At 50.7% G+C, this 20584-nt stretch overlaps 1 long non-coding RNA gene across 1 annotated transcript; it reads right to left on the bottom strand.

Moving 5' to 3' along the window:
* Positions 1 to 867: 867 nt before the first annotated feature.
* LOC144937480 (uncharacterized) lies at positions 868 to 2056 on the bottom strand. The gene is made up of 3 exons (XR_013637748.1): positions 1925 to 2056; positions 1500 to 1576; positions 868 to 952 (listed from the first exon to the last, which is right to left on the bottom strand). It is a non-coding gene; the product is annotated as an uncharacterized LOC144937480 (long non-coding RNA).
* Between the last annotated feature and the right edge of the window lie 18528 nt (positions 2057 to 20584).

Below are 20584 nucleotides of genomic sequence, written 5' to 3'. Positions count from 1 at the left end.
TTCATCTTCTTGGTTTTTTTGGTAAAGTCACGTAGAAGGGAAATATTACAAATAAAACATTATTTTTTAAAGCTTTAAATCGAAATTTATTGGGGTTTTTTTTTTATTTGTTTGCAATTTAAAATAATACAAATTATGTTTTATTTTTAATTATTTCCCTTCTACGTGACTTTACCGAAAGAACCAAGAAGATGAACCCCCCACTAGCCTTAGGGTACGCCGGCATTCTTCAGCATTTGCGCCACGCGCCTCGCACACTGCAAGGGAAACTTCGTCCGGCAGATACCTTTCGTTTGCTCACTACGCTCACGGACAAACGCAAACACATTAGTCCCGAACCAAGCAGCTGCCGCTAGTGATACCGGTGAGTTCACTCCTCGTGCGCCTGTTACATCCCCGACTCACCCCTCCATCTAGGCGCCACCGTGTCGTGTGAATGCGCCTAACGGAGCAGCGGAAAGATCGGCGGCGGTTGCTTTGGCGACGTTCGTTTCGCTTCGCGGTAGCCGCAAATAGTTTTTTTTCTTCCATTTTTTTGCCACGTGAACTCATCTGAAACAAAAAAAAACGAGTCGCTTCAAATTTCGCGTGCGTCTCGCAACCGCGCGGTTTTGATGTTGTTGTTGTTGTTGTTGCGCGCAACACCAGCACGTGCACGAGCACGCCACACCGCACCTGCATCGGCAGCGTACTTTGAACCTAAAAGTCAAACAACAACAACAACAACAACAACAAGAACCACAACAACCACAAGTTTAATAAAGATAGCGGGGGCGACACGTTCACGGCGCGATTTGAAAGCGCAATAAAACTGTTTGCGATTGTGACATCAAAGAGGGTGGGTGGGGGACCTACGGTGTCAGCCCGAGAAGACGGGGAGAGGCACGCGGCTGACAACTGGAGGCCTCGATGTCGTCTCATGTTCCGACTTCAATCGCGTCGCGATGCCACGCTGGAACGGCAGGTTTTCGGGACACGCTCTTTCAATCATCTCGACGCTCCGCAACCCGCTGCGATGTGGCCCCATTATTGGACCGGAGTTTGGGGGGGGGGGTCGCGTTAGGGGGGAGAGCAAAGTGGGAGGAAGATGACTTTGAGGGTAACTTATCCATCCTGTCGTCCTCATCGCAACGGCGACTCTCTCTCTATCTCTCTTATTTGACATTGCCTCGGCGTGGGTGGCACACGCGCGCCACACACACAAAGTAAAAAAGCAAAAATCAATCGACGAAGGGAAGGTGTCGCGGTGTCCACAAAGGTGGCTCGCAGCGCGTTCGTCCCTCGCGGAACCGAGCGCGCGATCGATGGCGATGTTTGTGTACAGCCGCCCTCCGTTGAAGTCGGTCCCTAATTGATCTGATCGAGACGGCGGAGAAGTGATTGCCGTTGTTCCGCTGTGGACTTTTGGTGGAGTTCGTTGTGCGACGTGCGCAGTGGATTTTAAATAAAACTTCGAGAAATGTTAATTTGTTTTCTTATGTGTATATATGTAAACGTACCCAGGAATTCCTTCCGTGCAAATGTTAGCGATGCGGTGGCCTGCAGCAACCGCAGTGGGTCCACTCCACGGAGGACCCTGCAAACAACAACGGCAACTCCAACAACAATTTTGATTGAAAGCTTTCGTCACTGCAGGGATTCATATTCTTGGTTATTTCGGTAAAGTTACGTAGAAGGGAAACAATAAAATAAAAAAATAAAAATATTGTTTCATATTTTTATTATTATTTTGTTTCCCTTCTACGTGACTTTACCGAAAGAACCAATAATATAACATCAACAATATCATCATTAACATCGTTATCGACTACAACAACAATAATATCATCATTTTCATCATCATCAACAATATCAACTGCAAAGCATCAGCAAAACAACAACATGTGGTATGGCTAATAACAAAACATTATAATCGCCATTTTACGTCTCTATCTCGCAATATCGTCTTGAAATTTCAATTCCATTCAGTGTGCTGCTGAATTACTTTATTTTGTTTGTTTATTTCCACTTCTATTCTATTATTATCTTTTATTTATCTGCCCAGGAGTGCCTTTGCTGTTTCTCCCGGGCAGCTCCGAGGCCCACAACAGCGGGGAGTGAAGTCCAAATGAGGTGGTGGCATCTGATTGGCGAGAGACACAGAGGGAGAGAGTTCGGAGACTATCTCTCCCCTCTCCTCTCCCCTCTCACCCCCCTCTCTCTCCCCTCTCCTCTCCCCTCTCACCCCCCTCTCTCTCCCCTCTCCTCTCCCCTCTCACCCCCCTCTCTCTCCCCTCTCTCTCCCCTCTCTCTCCCCTCTATCTCCCCCCTCTCTCTCTCTTTTTTTTACGATCAGTGGAAACAAGAAGATGCTCGGTGTAGTCGGCACTTTGCTTCGTTCATCATTTCGTAAAAAAAATTACATTTTTTTTTATAACTTTGCTTTATGTAACCCCCCCCCCCTTTCGCTCACTCTCTCGCTCACTCTCTCGCCCTCTCTCGTTCTGCACGTAGCCCTTCTCACATCTCTCTCCCCACTCTCTCCCCTCTCCCACCCCTCTCTCTCTCGCCTCTCTATCCTCTCGCTCTCTCCTGGCACGTTACGGGCGATGGCTTTTCTTCGTTTCCTGTGAGCGGCGTCCTTCCGAAAGAAACAGGAGTGAGGGGGGGGGGGTCCGGGTCCCCTCTATTTTGCAGCACGCGCCCCCTGCACCGCACGCCCGCCTGTCAGCCCATGTGTAATTGCATTTATCAGCACATAATTAACAGCCTAATGCCAATGTGGAAGGCTTTTGTTTGGGTTAATTAAGTTTACAAAACCCGCTCCAAACAGCATCCTTCTCAGCTCAAGGTCGGGTAATTATCGGTAAATTGACTCCCCTTGGTGGTTCCGCGTTGCGCCCCAAGTTTGGCTTTGAAGCTCCAAGAGGAGTCTCCACCCACACACAGGTGGCGCGGTTCGATCCCCGCAATGGTGACATTGAAATTGAAAAGAGAAACATCTCTCTCGCCTCGTCTATCTCTCTCTCTCTGCTAAAATGTGGTGGAGTGTAATTCATAATTTCTCGCAGTTGCCCTGCGCCATTAGTGGAAATTCCACATTTTAGTGGCGGAGGCCCAGTGCCTCTGAAGGGCAACAACCGTTATTTATCCACTGTTGAATGAAATCCTTCCCGCAAGCCGTCTCGCCATCTCGCGGTGTCGCGGGGCACGATCGATCCATGTGGCACTGGCGCGATATCGAACCACGTCGATCCCACCTCGGTGGCCCACTTTCTCCGGGGCTCCCTCCTTTGGCGGCTGCTCCATCGTTATTCTCAACGGCCGGGCATCACCCCGCTTTTTAGATCCTTTATATTAAGTTCACTTGCTCGCTTACGACCGTGCAAATCTTTCGGTCGTTTTTTAACCCACTTCCCGTGATACAATCGAGCTATTTTGCACACAGACTCGTTGTGCGTGACAATGTATTTTCGTGAAATATTTTTTCCAAAATGTTACACTTTTTAGGAAAAAATAAATTCTATTTAATTACCAATTGCTTAATGGTGGCAGCCATTCATCTGACCCATAGGTGGCAACCATCTCAATCCAGAGGACGAGAGGACTCTAGCCGCCACGCATATAAAGGATTTATAGTGAAAAACTTTGTTTTTACGGGTTAATTTTTTAGTAGACGCGCCTTGCCATTGCCCACTTGACTCTGCTTAATAAGTGAATCAACAATCAAACTTTATAATTTCATTTAGCTCGCTTCGTGATTATATTGTTGTCACATGGAGTGAAGTGCTCTCATCGCGCCTCCGATAAGCACGCTTGGCTACGTACGGTGCGAAATAAGTTCAACACAAAGACAAGTAATCAATACAATTTGGGATACACAAAATAGTCAAAAAGATACAGTTTAAAAATACACAAAACAAAGTTATACATCTTCTAGCCCCATTTTTAAAACCGAGACATTTTCCTTTTTCAGACCCGGTTCTTGACCAGTTTAAGGCGTAGGCTTTCGCGACCAACATCATCCATAATACAGGTTATTTTTGTCGGGTGAGATCGCGTAAATATTTTATTATGGGGTTCATGATGCACTCCACGTGGGGCGACAACACCACGTCCCCAAAAACTTCGCCCGGCGTTCTCGCATTCACGCGACGAGTTTCGTCTTCCTTTCGCTGTGTATCTTCGCACTACTTTTGACGCACTTCCGAGGACCCATTCGGGATGCAACCAAATCGACGACTCGTGCACGCGGTTCACCGCACGCCGCTTCCACTACCGAAGGGCTCGTGCAAGCGAAACGCCTGAATGTGAATGACTGAAAACGAGCACATTTTTACGAAAAAAATGTTATTCGACGATTATCGGATTTTGAAAAAAAAGAGAGAGATTCGGAACTACGATCGACAATGCGCAGTCACTTTGACGGACGTCGCAATTCGGGTCACCACAGTTCCCCGTCGTCACATGAGACGAACGCGAAGGCGATGTGGCATTCATCTATTGTTAATGTTGTTCGCAACGGGGAAAAAAAAAACTTTTTTGACTGTCCCTCATTTTTATAACTTTTTTTTAATCACTTTTATTTATTTCTTTAATACTGTCAAAGCGCCGGCGTGATCAGATATATCACTGGCGTCTCATTTAGAGAGCTCCCCACTTCTTTATTTTTACATCAGCAATGAAACACACCGCCGCACACACTCATGAATATTAATGTGAGCCGAGTTTACAGTCCGCTTTGAGAGTTGAAACAGCTTTCAATCTGTAGCCCTTTCACCGTTTTTTGTTCGCGTGCTCAATAAAGTTTTGTTTTAATCCTCAGCGATGCTGTCAGTGTCCTAGAGAATATTATTAACTTTTAAAAATCGCTCCACCACCCGCATTGAGGATTCGGTCTACCAGACGGACGCTTTCATGCAATCCATCACATGGTGTTCAACCATCACCGCCGCCACCACCACCACTATTCACCCGCTCACTCGCTCATTCACCCACTCACTCACGCACACGTTGACCCACTCACTCATTAACTCACCCACCCACTCACCCAGACGACATTCGCTCACTCACTCACCCACCAAAATGCAGATCACACCAACACATGCAATCACCCACCCACTCACTCTCCCACCCGCCCACTCACTAATTTACTCACCCACTCACTCACTGACCACTTAGCACTTTGGGGCTTTGAGCCTGCGCTCAGCCACCGTGATTTATACAGAAAAAAATTGACCGCCCTAGACAATCAACTATTGGATGCAGGCCTCCCTTCTCGGTCATGCGTCGGTCATGGGACTAATCTGGCCATACTTCACCACGCTGGGCTGTGCGAATTGTCGAAGAGGAGCTGCCCAGGAGCGACTCGACGCAGACGTTCGCCGTGCCTGGGAGCAACCCAAACTCAAGCTGCCGACTTCATAGCGCAGCGCATCCCCGCACCTCTGATCCCCCGCACCTCCAATGAACACGGTTGACTACGTACGGCACGAACGAAGTTCAAAACACGTGCGTACTCCGTGCCACCCGCCGCTCACTCGGCGTATTCCGACCACACCGCCCTCGCACCCAGCCCTGTTAATGCCAGGGACACCATCGTGAAGCGTCGAGCAACAACTGTATTACTTCTTCCGCACTGCGAGGTTTGAATCCAGCGCGAGTCACGCCCGCCGATGAATGTGTCAAGCGAGCGAGGGAGTCCGTCCCGGCTGCTTTAATCGCTCAGCGTAGCGGGCTTACTGCCTCCGCCAAACCACTATCGCGTAGCGCGACGAAAGGCAACTCCCGAGACCTCGGAGCAAATTTTGCCAATGAAGCAATCTCGGTCGATTTGAGCGTCGCCCGTTGAAAAACATTTATCAGGGCGGGTGTGCAGAATGGGATTTCATGTTCGCAATATTACTCCGAGGCGTATGATTGATGAGCCCGTTGGTCGAAGGTACACCTGTTTTTATTAAAGTGTCGAGAATATCACACTTAAGGTGGCTAAGTGGAACAAATTTGTCGCCACAGAGCACGGTGGGTAACTTAATTTGGCCGGGCCGATAGAGCAGAAGGGATGGCAGGCAGAGGTGGCAATTATTAATCTCGCTGCCATCACGACGGGCAGCCAAACAAAAAAAAAGGCCGCGTTCCACCCGCTCGGGTTGCCCGCGACTGCGCATGTGAGAAAGCGTCCGTCTGTTACATCGCAGATGACGTCGCAAAAAACCTTGACAAGGAGCACAACCCATCACGCGAACCTCGGTCATCCTGGCAGCAGCGGCTTTTGGCCACCGCTTCGCTCGGCGCTTTCCGATGCGCTTCTGCGGCCGTCTGGAACGCTCTATCTTGCGATATTAGGAAGCCAATGGAGCTATGCACTTTTAAATCAGCTACATTGAAAACTGATTTCTTTAAAACAGCCTTTTGTCTCTAGTTCGTTGTCCTTCCCCCGCACCTCCAGTTAGCACGGTTGGCTACGTACGGTGCGAAATAAGTTCAACATTCACACATCAAACAAACAATTGCATGGCACGGGCGAATTAACGCGCGGCACCAACAGCGGACGACCCGCGCAGCGATCAGCAATTGTCACGCGTAAACGATGAATCTGCCTCCTGCCCCCGTAGATGAATGGCAAAACGCGACGCAAGTATCTTCTCAAAGACGGCGCGGGGTTCGCGGCGGTGGTGCAGCTCTCCGACGAGTTTTTTTTCGTCTTCCGCACCACGTGTTTTTTTTATTTCAGCAACACACTTTCGCGGCATGCTATGGGGTGGAAGAAGATGCAGGGAACGTGTGAACGACACGCGGCGGTGCAATCTGGATTTACATGGCATCGAAGTGCAACTTGGCAGTGCCGTGATTTCGTAAATACATTTCAGACACGTTGAAGTCGTTGGGTATCCAGCAGCATGATCATGGAGCTGCGTTTTACTTGGGCACAGTGTGTCCACCAATCGGCACTCATTCGAAGTCAAACTAAATTGTCTCACCCTTTGCTTATGAATACTGCGGTAGGGGTCGGATGTACTCGGAGCAATTGACCTACTTTTATCCCCGCTGGGATAGCTGTGAGATGGTGGTGAGATGGTGATGAGATGGTGGTGAGATGGTGATGAGATGGTGATGAGATGGTGGTGAGATGGTGATGAGATGGTGATGAGATGGTGGTGAGATGGTGATGAGATGATGCATGTTGACCTTATTTCGCACCGTACGTAGCTAACCATGCTAATTGGAGGTGAGATGATAGTTCGATGATGTTTTCTGTTTCATGTATTTGACGTGGCATTTGACGTGGCATTTTATAAAAAAGAAAGCCCCCATCGGACATCGCATGGTTGTTTGAGCGCCACCACAAAACCCATCCCACGAAACCCACTCTCCCCAAAACTTTTTCAAGAGAGACATCTGCGCGTTGGACGAAGAGACATCATTGTGATGCTGTGCGCGTGCCAGGCCAGGTGGCACGGTAATGTAATTGATAGGGGCAGAGCCGAGGTTGCTGACACAGCACACGTGGCAATGAATGCAGCCCCGGCTCAGTGTGACCAGCAGAACAGCGGCACGGACAGTGATTAAACACCTTGCTTCTCGCCGGCACCATAGCAATGGTTACAGATTAGCCTGTCATCATGTCATGCTCTCTCTCTCACTCTTGCCCGCCCTCTCTCTCGCTCTCTCTCTCACACACACACGTACCGACTCACATACAAGCACGCTCGCACACTCACACGTATACGAAGACAAATACCACCCCTCCCACCTTATAGCTTGAACAGACTGTTGGGGCAAGCACTGTTAGCGAGCACCTATGAAGGCACACGTTGGGGTGGGTGGCCAATATCACGCAAGGCCGCCTTTGTCTCCCCAAGTGCTGATGTTTTAGACACACCGCACCAGGTACTCATTTGAGTTGACGCAGGGAAGTGCCACTCTTACTGTCTGAGCGGAAATTGAACTCTAGTAAGCGGTGATAGTAGACCAGGGTACTTACCACTTCGCCACGACTCAAATATACCCCGTATAGCCTTAACAGACTGTTGGGGCAGGTTCTGATCGCGAGCAAACGGTGACGGCCGGCAACGGAAAAAGAGGGGGTGGGTAGGCAGCACCACGCACGACCGCCTTTGTCTCCCCAGTGGCGATGTTTGACCAACCACACGAGGTACTCATTTGAGGCTGAGTCAGCCTAAAAGAGGCCGAGGACCGGTTAAGATAATCGTCACCGGGTGTTGGCAGTGCCGAATGAAGCTAGTGCGGGGCCTGCATCATACGTTATAAAGGGCCCCTAAATAAAAAAAAACATTAATATTAAAACACAAATGTTTTACTTGCATAGTAAAGTCATTTAATTTTTCATTTTTTATACAGCCAAATAATACGACAGATCGCTAACCTTAAACAGCCAGTCGTTCATAAAAATTGAAGGCAGGATAGTAGTGTAGTGCAAAATAACTGAACCTGAATTGATAGCTAGTGCAAAATAACTGAACCTGAATTGATAACTTGAAAGCATTTAGCGCGGGGCCTTTGAAAGTGCGGGGCCCGTAGCATATGTAGCTATTTTTTCTAATAGGAAATTCCGGCACTGGGTGTTGGCCGTGAGCGGTAATCGAACTCGGGTGGCCGGGTTCGTCGTGCAGCGCGCCCTGACCGCTACGGGACCGCTCCCTGCACACACACGGAGACGCATGCACGCACGCACACACGCATGTACCCTTTACACACGCGCGCCCGCACGCATCCACTCTCACTCATGCTCAGTGTCACACTCACCTCCCTCCTGCCTCGGCACGCTACACACTCCTCCCACCCATTTGTGCACCCCTCCTGCCCTCCAATCCATCTCCTCGCGGCCTCCCCCGGCCCTTCTCTGATGACCAATTAGTCACTGTCAAACCACTTTTAGAGTCACTCCCCTGATTGCCACGGTCTACAACGGCAACTATCTTCATACAGCGTGGGTACGGCAGTTTCAAGGTGCAGCCCTGCAATTGCTTGCTCATGGCACTGCTGGCGAAATAACCTCCCGATAATAGGATCTCTGGAGCTCCCCTATCTGGAGGAAACTTTTTGGCCTACTCTTCCACGTTCATTGTCTGCGCATTCTATATTTGCCTGCACCTCCGACGCGTTCTGTTTCGATGTTGCCCGTTCCTGCGTGCGGATCGCTCTGATGTTGTTCTTAATCTGTTCTGATAGCACCGTTTTTCGTGAAGTGAGAGTTACATATTGCTCTGAATATTACACACACGCATGGAAAAACATCATTCAGGAGATGACTATTGTGACAGTACTTAAGATGCTTGCAATTTTTTGTTTAAGAGCAAAGGTCTTAGATTTGTTGTTGTTTATTAAGAACAACCTTGCAGACGGCTTTGGGTGGCTCAGAGGGTCGGAGCACTGAGCCAGTGTCGCTGGGATGCTGGCTTCAAAAAGTGGGTTTGATGCGACCACCCTCATCTCTCCTGAGTTAAAGATATCAGCCCCATCACCAAAAATAACCCCATTTTGTTTAATGTTATATTTGCAGTTAATTTGACGAAATTCACAGCTCTTATGAACTTAGTTTTACTTTCAATTGATAAAATAAAATTATCATAGCAGAGTGAAAATGTAATAGTTCGCCCCCTATAGTTTATAACATGTAACTGTGTAAGGCTTACAAATGCCACGTGAATGATATATATTTTTTTTTCTGGAGAAGCCCTGTGATTTAAAACCATCCTTTCCCTCCATCCATTCCCTGACACGTCGTGCTCCAAATGGATCCTTCACCTCACGAGGTGCGCGACGTTGCCGGCAACGATTGTGACGACGCTGCGACCAAACACATGAATGGACACATTATTTGGGTCTTTCGGTAAAGTCACGAACGTGGTTCAATGAAAATTAAAAAAACTACGACGTTTCGATCACAACACAAGCGATCGTCATCAGGAGGAAAGAGGATGACGATTGCCGATGATGACGATCGCTTGTGTAAGTGATCGAAACGTCGTAGTTTTTTTTTATTTTCTTTGAACCATCTACGTGACTTTACCGAAAGACCCAAACAATATGAATTCCTGCAGTCGCGAAAGCTGCAAGTCAATAATTAAATGGATGGACGACCAAAAGGGCAAACGACGATTGAACAAAAGCAGAGCGAGAGAGCTGGAGAGAGACAGAGAGCGGAGGACCGACGCAGCTCCATGTGGCCGTGGCGAGCCGCACGGTGGCCGATCGCGTCGGCATTTCAAGTGGAGGAAAAAGGGGTGGGGGCCTTGCGATGACAGCGGCGAGAGCGCACCGGAGAGACGAAGAGGATGAGGAAGATGATGGGAGAGAGAAGACATAACCCTGACAAAATAAAAAAAAAACTTCATTTAATTTCAAGCGGACGTCCCCTTAAGCCTAACATTGGCCACCGCCCACCCACCCTCCCACCATGCACCGCGGCCGCGCAATACCACCACCAACTCGAGGCAGGCGTTTCAACCTTTCAGATATTAGCATGCGTCTCATATATTGCGGAGCGAAGGTGGGTGGGTGCGTGGCGGGTGTTGTTCCCAGATTCATTTTACCACCATCATTCCTGACAAATTGAGAGCACAACAGAGAGCCGTGTCCAACACGCCGCCGGCTATCCTGTCGTTGGCGGCTGTTTTTATTTTTATTTATTATTTGCGGGGAAGGGTGTGGAAGAAGTCACGTGTCTCGCAGGTGCTTTGCCGTGACCCCTCTCGGCCTCTTGCGCCTGCTCGCCGGCCCTTCGGCAAGAGGCCCCGAGATTGCTCTGTATTTGTCAGGCGAGACGGTGGGGGGGAGGGGGGTGTGAGAGGGAGGGGTGGCAAGGGGGATGGGGGGGGGGGAGAGAAAAAATTCAAACCGTAAATTAAAGGCGCCACTCCGCGGAGCCCATCCAAAACAAGCACATTAATCAGAAGGGCGGCCGGGCATCCGCTCGCCGGAGCCAGCGAGCGCATTTGCTTTGAAGCAATAAATGTTGTGAGCACGTATTAAGAGAGCAAATATAAGTGGGGCCTGATTAAACATTTCACTTCTGCGATGATGAAGTGATTTTTATTTTATTTAGCGAGAGCAGTTTGCCCGTTTTCTGGGGGGGGAGGGTTGTTTTTTTTTGTTCGTTCCATGATTTGTAATTTCGACATTCAACTTTCATGAATGCAAACACAAATTTTAATATTATATCCACCCCCCCCCCCCCAAAATACAATAAAACAATAACACTTTTGCGGTGATTACTCTAATACTTACGATCAAGGAATAGAAGAATACAAAAAATATCTTGAGATATTGTACTCTAGGGGCAACCCAGCAGTTGCTTGCTCACGCCCTTGATAACAAAAGGGCAAAGACCCAAAACAGCTCTACAGAGCCCCTTTAGAGGGTAATCTCACCTGCTCATCCACACCTGCCTGGGGAACGGAATGGGGTTCCGAAGGACTCACAGACACACACCGTTTGATTGACCCAATGTAGAAGATCCCTGGGTTTGACCTTTGAGCTTCCACGAAGCCCATGGACCACCTTAAATCGCATCCCCACAAACCATGGCAGATGCGTATAGCAGGTACACAAATGGAAAATGGAAAATTCTCCAGTAGTTGCGACTGCGGTAATCCAGAACAGACCGTACAACGTATAACGACGCATTGCCCGATCCGCGGACACGAAGGAGACACCACAGCGATTACACTGGCGCGCGTATCTGCCTTGACCACCTGAATGTGAACTTGTTGTTGTTGCTTTGCAGCTACATCAGCCGCACGAAAGGAGAAGAAGATCCATACTGGCCAAACATCTGTGGCCAGGAGTACCCACATAATGCCCCACCACACGCGACCTACCAATAGACTTGACTGTCATGTACCGATTTACATATCTGGGGGGTGGACACAGGTGGGAGTTTAAAGTGGGGGAAAAAAACCCAATGGTTGTGCTGTACTCCTATGCTTCCGATCACACCTTACGTGGGTGGTGGTAAAGCACAGAAAGCTACAATGAACCCCTCCCCACGACACACGCGGTGATCAGAGGAACCTCATCCAGCAGTGGATCGACGGATGACATGTTCGTTCACGTGTACACGCGCGCGCGCGCGAGCATTTCACGTTGTGCCCCGTCAAGACCCTCTGCGGCGTGCGGGCGTTTAGCGAGCTGCTGATTAATGGGCCGCGCTGGGGAGGAGGGGGGGGAAGGTGAGAGTGTCATCAGTTCAATAATGAACCACCCACCCGGTTTGGCCGCGTGGGATTTCGGCTCGCCAACGTGTGGCACCGAAACTTTCAAAACAAGAAACAACCACGTGCCAGGATCGTTCCTGGTCTCGCAGGACCCGAACGGCATCGGGACTTTCGAATCCAGGGTGCGAGTCACCGTGGAGGTGTCTGGATAACAGTAGGGTCCCGCTGTGCACAGTTGCAGCACGCAGAGCCTAGGGACTCAGTGTGCATCAGACGAAGCAGTCAGTCGTCTGGGTAGATCATGGGTCGGCAAAACTGCGGCTCCAGATCCGCATGGGGTTGCTCTTTGGCTTCCCTCCCTCCCCCTCCCCTTGCGGGCAGTCGTTAAAACATAACACTTAAATCTTAAATACAATTAAACGTAACGATACATTATTAAATGTGGCAGGGAATGGGTCACTATGGAATATCTTTGGTGGCAACAGAATGTACAACAGTCAAACGGTGTTGTGAAAGGATAACTAAGGGGGAAACAAACTAAAGAGACGCAATTCATAGCATCGCATATTTTGTTTATTGAATGACGAATTCGTCAACTGCTGTATACCCGCTGTGTTTGCGTACGCCCAGCTCTGCGTGTGATGCGGCTCCCGAACAATTTTGGCCAAAGGCAACACAAATGAAAGAATCCACCTCTTCTTCTTCTCCTCCTCTGAAAGGTTTGCCGACCTCAAGCGACGTGGGTGAGGGGTGAAACAAGGAGCTGAAGTTCACGGGGACGGCAACCCATATTTGGTTGTAGTTGTGACGCAGAGTAAACCAGCCCTGGGGGAAGCTGATGGGGGGGTGGGGTGCAGTCGAGAGGTGGGGGGCAGTCGGAGTATACGGGGTGGGGGCAATACGTTTATTCGCAACTGAGAAGCCACGGTGACACCAACATAAAAACACCCGAGGCTTGCTCGAGACGGGCTGTGCACTGGGAGGTGGACAGAAAGGAAGGGGAAAAAAACACGTCTAGCCCTGAGGGCAACAGGTTCTGTTTGTTATTAGACACCTGACTCCCCTCCAGGCCACGGCAGCCAATGGTTTCAGTTGCTTCGCCACCTTTTTCCCCTCCGGTCAGCGGGATAGTGCTGGTGCCCTCTGGAAATGGTTCTCCGAAGACCGGAATGCATCTCATAGAACGGCTTGCTGAGCTGACCTCAGAAATTTACCACGGTTGTGATGCTGCAGCAGCAGCAGCAGCAGCAGAAATTAAGGCTTAAAGTTCACGACGACATTTAAGCGAAATTTAAATTCGTGCGCGGTGCAATTTGCATGGCGGTTGAGTGAGTGAAGGTGCACTCTCGCGCGTGTGACTCGGGTCATGTTTGACACGCGCACGCGCGCGCGTGCATGTGTGTGTGTGTGTGACGCGTATCGTGTTGACACGCGTGTCGTATTTGACACGCGTGTGGAGCGAAGGGCGCCTCTGGCTACTACCGTCCGCCTCCCGTGGGCGCTCTTCAACGTAAGCCTCACTCGTTCTCGTCTTCTCTCGAGCTCCGAAGTTTTGTACGGGGCTCGCCGTGATGAGCACAGCCTGTTCGTCTTCAGCGGTTTGCGCGAGGCACGAGCCACGCTCAACAGAGGGATGCACCGAGCATCGGCTCGAATTCAGATTCTAACGAACACAAATGACAAGTACGACGAGCAAAGCAAACTCGTCTCTTTCTCACACTCTCTCTCTCTCTCATCTGCGTCTCTTGTCTATAATTTATGTCGAACAGTTTTTGTCTTGCGTGTGTATGATTAGTTTGTTGTCCTTCCCCCGCACCTCCGATGAGCACGGTTGGATTCGTCCGTTGGGTGCAAAAAAAAGTTCAACAAATGTGTCTCGTTTCTGTCAATCGGACCACTACCCGACTCAACACCAGGGCCAGATTCCGTTTTAATGTAATTGGATTGAGAGCTGGAAAGCTCATGGGATTCCAACAGTATACAGACATTCTCGAATTCAAATTTATTATTTCTGCCGTTTTAAATCCGCCCATACTCCATGGCCAAACACTAAATCGTATTCAGGTCTGGGTTTAAAACGCAATATACGAAGCGTAAAGCTAAATCACAGGTTATAAGAAACAAATGATGATCGTGATGTTCTGGGTGATGCTACTGCTGTTGCGTAGGCCGTGGTGCACACGCACAATTCACTTAAAGAAGAAACAACGCAACACCTTTGTCAATAAGATTGTCGCCTTAAAATAAAGAAAAAACTATAAAATATGCAACGTTCTGGGCAAAGGCCCTTCATTAGAAAACATTCAACATTTGTTACAGGTAGGAACAACAGTTCCACAACTGCCCACCAGGGATTATTTGTCTGTCGTGCATAGCCCCTCCCAAACATGTCCGCTCCCGGATTGGTTAAAGTGCGTCACGTGACCGCGAGCTTTCTGTCGTGCACAAATGCGCTGTCCAACCAAGTTCCTACCTGCCCACTCCGAAGGAACGTGTTATTCTGCCCAGACCCCATGGCGTCAATGTACAGACTCCACGCCATATCTCTGGCCTCTCTAGGTGCGTGCCATGAAGAAGGGCAATGGCCTTAAACGTCGCCTATCATATATATTATCTTTTAAGGCTGCAGTGCCATTGACGAACGTTAGAGACAAACACATCTATTTAATTTCTTCACGAATGGCAGCAATAAACACACCTTCATGCTATGGTTTCCAGGATCAAATCGACAAAACGTGGGTGGTCGCGGTGCTACAGGGCTGCGTTGAGACCACGCTCTATGTTTGGAGAAACCCCCGCGATATCCAATGTGCCAGGGGCTGCCCTTGCGTTTATCCGGCTCTGTTCACTCAACACACACACAAAGACAAAGTTCCCCCGTATAGCCTGAACAGACTTTTGGGGAAAGCGCATTTATCCAGTAGCACCCTATGACGGCCGCAGTGGCACACGAGGGGGCGGGGGGAGCAGCACCAGGCCCGTTCGCCTCTGTGTCCCAGGTGGCGATGTTTACACACCGCACCGGGTGCTCATTTGAGGCCGAGTCAACACGCACACGCAGGCACGCACGCGCACGCACATGCACACGTGCGCAGAAGCGCAACCATCCGTAGTTGGCACAAACAATAACAAACAAAACATAATTTACAGAGAAGACCCGCTTACTTTGCCAGGTCAGTGTGCGTACACGCGCACGCCTGCCTCTGTTTTGTCGATACTCTCTCGGAAGGTCAGAGCCATTAAAGGGATTCTCTGCGGAGGCTGGGCGCCGTGAATTAAGAGGCCGGGAGCGGCAACAGAGCCCCCCCTCCTCCTCCTCCTCCCTGTCCCTCCACCCCAACCGCAAGGCCATTATTGGCGCGTACGCGGCACATTCCCTCCCAGCCCATGAATGATGCATCCAAGGCCATCCCACAGGCCACCCTCCGGGAGCCCCCCCTACCCCCCTACCTCCTCGACCTACTAAATGCTTGTCCAAAAAAATGACAAAGGGCGCGCGCGACAATGGCCGATTTCCTCGATGTTATTCATCACCCGGGGACAAGCGAATCGCATATTGTGGCAGCTAGCAATGCGTATAATGGCGCGGATATCTAAATAATTTACACGCGCCCGCGACACACATTGGGGGGGGGGGGGAACGTGCGACCGCGCGTGCACGTCCTCCCTGATTGTCCTCCTTCTCCTTCTCCTCCCCGCCGCTTCTGCGGTGGCGATGACGGATTCCGTGCGAACGGCGACTCGCGTGTGTCACGCGCGGCGACGCACGAGGCGCTGCAAAGGCTGGCCCGGAGACGATCTGCGTGACGGCCGCGTCTTTGTTTTCCCGGTGCGGTTGCTCGGTCAAGAGGATCAGCGGTAACGCTGCTTTACCGCTGAGCCGCTCACAATGGGGGAAGGTTGCGACTTTTTAAAATCCTGCATGGTTTTCGGGGGGGGGGGGGGGCGGGGGTGGGGGGAACGGGGATGGGGGGGGCGTTGACTCATCATGCTATGGATAGACTCGTCCCCGCATTAGGAATGTGGAATTTCCACCACTGATTTTCCACCACTGCTTCTCCGGCGCCGTGAACAAGAAAGGGGCGCCAATGCCTCGATTTAATTTGAGCGGGAAGTTACTTTTTTTGACCCGTTTATTGAGGTCGCACACACTCGCAGGCCACGTGAAGAATAAGCTGCTGCTGCTGCTGTTGTGTTTAACTAGACGTTTATCACTGCCGTGATAATTTCCGAAACGCGAAGGCGCGTGGCACCGACACGAATACGTCCAGATGCATGGTCTCATTTTCACACCGAAGTTTCAACTCTTTCAACCGGTTGCACACGTTTCCTTTCGGACTCGCAGATCTAACTAATTCGACAAACCCATCACGATGGGGACTTTCCCTGCTGGCCCGTGAATAAAAGATTCACAGTTCCGTCACGGCGCCTCCACATTGCGCCTTTGCGAACCCGATCGCGGCTCTTGGAGGTCAGAAAGCACGAGTCGTTACTCACCGCGATGTGAATATCCCCGTCATTCGGTTAAACGCCAATGGCCATCCGTTAAGGTTCCAGAGTGCTAATTCGCTCACATAAAACAAATGCCTAAAGCGTTAGGCCGTTTATCACAGCTCTTAAGGCCTAACAGGTGAAACAAAACAAAATCAGTGCAGCGCTGCAATTCCCCACTCACTGCACTGCTGGTAGATGTATCCTCCACAAGACGGAGCCCTAGAAAGCCCCTCTCCACGCGGCATCTTGCATGATGTCCCGAATATGCTCAATCTCGTCGCTAAACAGGATTGTGGCATGGATAGAGCTGAGATGGGTGACCAGCGCGTTTAAAGCACGTGGTTGTAGACTACTGCGGGGCTACGCTGTGGGCAAAGTAGAAACCTGTACTGGTAGGAACCTCCTGGTTACACCAGCCCACAGGGGATTATTGTGTCCGTCCGTCCGTCATGCAGGGAGGGGCTGGGTGGAGAGGGAGGGGTGGGGAGCGGAGGGTGGGGAGGGTGGGGAGGGGCTGGGTGGGGAGGGTGGGAGGGGTAGGTCTGGGTGGGGAGGGCTGGTCACCCCGTGGTGCCCTTATAAAACTCAACGTTTAACCTACTCACGCCGGCTTGTGCTCGCCCTCACAGTCGGGCATATTTGCGGAATACACCACGCCGCCGTTGACCCTGGCCATTGACCGAGCAACCCAACGTTCCTACCAGCTCCCTCCGCAGGAATGTGTTTAGCCTGCTCTTCCAAGCCGGCCAGATGCCTGGAGACGGGATGGAAGTACCCACACTTTGCCCTACCTGCTGATCAACTCACGCCGCTAGGCTGCTGCAGAGGGAACAGAGGTTGGCTGAGCAGAGCCGCGGGGGTGGGGGGGGGCTTAATAATCTCGCCCCCGTTGTTTCAACTGCCGCGCCGGGAAATCGAATCAAACCGGAGACCATTACACCACTGTGGCGGCAACATTCCATAAGCCGAACAAACGGCAGGATATCGAGTTTTGGGGTGGCAGAAGACGAGTGATGTGGTTCAGGCTCATTGGCATTTCAATATTTATAAGCTACACGTCGATATTTGGAGTGCACGCGCCTGTTCCTTTTAATGTCTGCTTGGCTTTGGCCCGTGTCCCAAAGACAATGGAATCAAATGGAGGTTTAAAAAGTGCCAACAGTTTGCCCTTTACCCGACATCTTTATCGACTTGCAGCTAAACGCGCGCTGTAGGGCAGGAACGCCTCGGTTCTTCTGAATGAGTGTCGCTTCTTGCCACGGATGTGGAGCGAAACGTCGGGCATCGTGCCAGACACAACACGAAACAAAACAAACCAACACGTGTCGGAGAGCTGTGCGGCACAACTGCGGAGACCCGCACGAATGTACGGATGTGGCACAGACGTCACGCGGCCGCGTTGTATCGTAGCCCGCGTCCGCTGGGAATTATTGCAGGCGGCGCTTTTAAAATAATAAGATGGGGGGGCCCATATCAGCGATAGAGTTGTTATCGGCGCTTTGGTGCTGACAGCCGCCGGGTTAAATTACGTTTCGTCATTGCCCGCTCTTCATCGTTGTAGTAGCAATAATAATAATAACGTCAGCTAGAAATGTTCATGCAATAAAACAATTGGGAGAAACCCAGTTCGCCAAGATAATAAAATGAAAAAAAAAGCGACAGTTGATCTCCGAGATCTGCCGATCGTTCTCGACTCAGCGTGAGCCTGGGGTGACCACCACAGTTTTGTTTTTATATCTACAGGGCACCCAAGCTCTGGATGGAGTGCCCTGCCCTTGGAGAGTAGCAGTTCGCAGACGCTGGAGATAAGAGTTCCGGCTGCAGACCCCACCACCTGCGTAAGAAGGCTTCCCCTCCCTCACTCTCTCCAGTACTCCACCTGGTCTCATGAGTGTCTCTGTCTCCACGCGGTCACATCTCACTTGCTTTCCTCCGTTGGAGGCGTGGCAGCTATGAGGTTCATTGTTGATGGGCGCCTTGGAGAAAGTGTGTTGTTGTTGTTCGGAAAGTGGAAGGAACCGGAAAGAAAGGGAACGACTTGACGTCGACATAAGAGATTGGCGCCAAAAGGATGTAGCACCACTTGATCATCTTGGCACAACGTTGAGGAAATTGGAAGCGAGTGAAGAAATCTGCGGTGGAAACCGAAGGGGCGATCGACCCCATGGATCGTGATGATGATGTGAATCTGAATTGGGATTTGGTTAAATGATGACGTCACCGTGCTGCTCAATTTAAGACCGGGAGCAAGTGGAGGGCTTCACGATTCTGGCAAATTGCCCGATGATGCTGGATGTAATTACCAGCGAAACGTCGTACTCAAAAATTGTAAATGATGTTGATTCAACACACTGGTGGGTTAAAGTAGTGAACTATTTTTGTCTTTTGTAAACGTGACACATTTTTTTACTGTTTGGCCGTGTCGGGTGGTGGAAGGTTACGACACATTTATAAATAACGCGATCTGACCCAAAAACCTTTGTTATTAATACATCTGAATTATGATTATTATTATTCTCCATATAGCTGGGGGTCACCTGACTGTGATTGATGAGTTCCCCGCCACGCCTCTCCCATCTCATCGACCGCCACTGACCAGCCTGGTGAAGTTACGGGCCGCGTACTTTAATCCCACGGTCGTCGCGGCCCGACACACGGCTCCCTCGCTCATTTGCCATCTCCATTATTTATGTATTTCCATCGTTCACGACGACGAGATTGGAACGCGTCCGTTCGGGAGCGTCCGCCGCCGGAGATGGAGCGACGACGGCGACGAAATCGTCTCGCGCGCTGGAGCCGCGCGGAGTGATTCGTCATCGCGCGATTCGCGCGGAGATGGCAGCGGCTCGCGGACCCCTTCATCCAGCAGTGGATTGACCATGGCCCCTTGTAATTGCGGCACGCACCCTGCACAATCGACAATGAGACGAAGGCATTGTGAATAACTCAACACGTCAGTCCTGTAAAAATACGATCGTCAACGTCTCTGTTTCTCTCTGCCATGAATAAGGGCCATTACCTAAAACGTTCACGATTACGTATCTATCTTCTTTTAAGGCTCCCCAGTGTTATTGATGAACGACGCGGCGAGGTAGTTGCTCTGACGTGTACTTGGGCACCACTGCCCAAGTGCTGTTAGCGAGCACCTATAAAAGCCGGCAAGGCACACGGGGTGGGTGGGTGGCCAGCACCACGCTCCGGCCGCCCTTGTCTCCCCAGTGGCGATGTTTATACATCGCACCAGGTACACATTTGAGGCTGAGTCTACCTAGCAGTGGCCCAGGACCGCTTCAGAAAATCGTAACCGGGTGTTGGCCGTGAGCGTAAATCGAACTCGGAGGTCACTGTAACACCGCCTGACGCCAATGCGAGATCACGCGCGCGCGCGCGTGCACGCACGCAGACACCATTTAAGATATCACAGCCTCCGCCAACGTGGCGCGCACGTGTGGCAGGTGACCATTTGTCGACGTCCGCTGGCATTGTGCATCGAGCTCGAGCGCTATTAATTATAGGCTTACACTGATGCCACGGCGTCACTCGCCGGTAATGAAGGTGGTCGCGGGAGTGCGCGGGGTGTGTGGGGGGGGCGGGGGCGCGCGAGCCGAGTCGTGATTAGTGCCAAGTGATGGACGGCTCTGGCTCCCGGCTAGGCCCCGAGTTAATTGAATGTTCTGATGAGTTGACTTTAGGAGGAGAAGGGGGGCGGTTGACTGACCTTCAGCTCTTAATAACGGCGTTAATGGCAGGGATAAAGAACTTGCGATCCGCACGATGCAAGGTCGCGTCGCTGGACAGTCATCGTGCCGGTAAAATATCATCCTCGTCATCACCAGTCATGATTAATTCACTGCTGGATGAAGGCCATCCCTAACCCGTTGCCATCTCCCGTGAACCCGCTATGTAATACTCCGCTCAGCACCTGCACATAA

This window comes from Lampetra fluviatilis, chromosome 19, assembly GCF_964198595.1.
Source record: "Lampetra fluviatilis chromosome 19, kcLamFluv1.1, whole genome shotgun sequence".
In the NCBI taxonomy this organism is placed as follows: Eukaryota; Metazoa; Chordata; class Hyperoartia; order Petromyzontiformes; family Petromyzontidae; genus Lampetra; species Lampetra fluviatilis.
This window is presented reverse-complemented; position numbering and strand designations above follow the sequence as displayed.